Source organism: Tigriopus californicus, chromosome 6 (genome assembly GCF_007210705.1).
Source record: "Tigriopus californicus strain San Diego chromosome 6, Tcal_SD_v2.1, whole genome shotgun sequence".
In the NCBI taxonomy this organism is placed as follows: Eukaryota; Metazoa; Arthropoda; class Copepoda; order Harpacticoida; family Harpacticidae; genus Tigriopus; species Tigriopus californicus.
This window is the reverse complement of record NC_081445.1, coordinates 13,289,188-13,289,455: the sequence shown is the minus strand read 5'-3', so window position 1 is coordinate 13,289,455 and position 268 is coordinate 13,289,188.

Genomic DNA, 268 nt, shown 5'->3' with positions numbered 1-268 from the left:
AAACTAGCTTACTCTTAAACGATACATGGTGATATAATCTCAATCACCAACATCAAAAGTCTACTGAAAAGCAATCTGAATCGTTTTTAGTTGACGTAGTTACACACATATGTAGACAGCATAATTTCAAAACAACATTTTGCCCTTGCTTTTAACTTTACACTCATCTGGCCATCTTTTTTGTACCAATGAAGACATATCACGGCTCCCTGAAACAACGAACGATAATCTAGTTTTTCTGAAATTAACGGAAATTCTTAATCTAGTG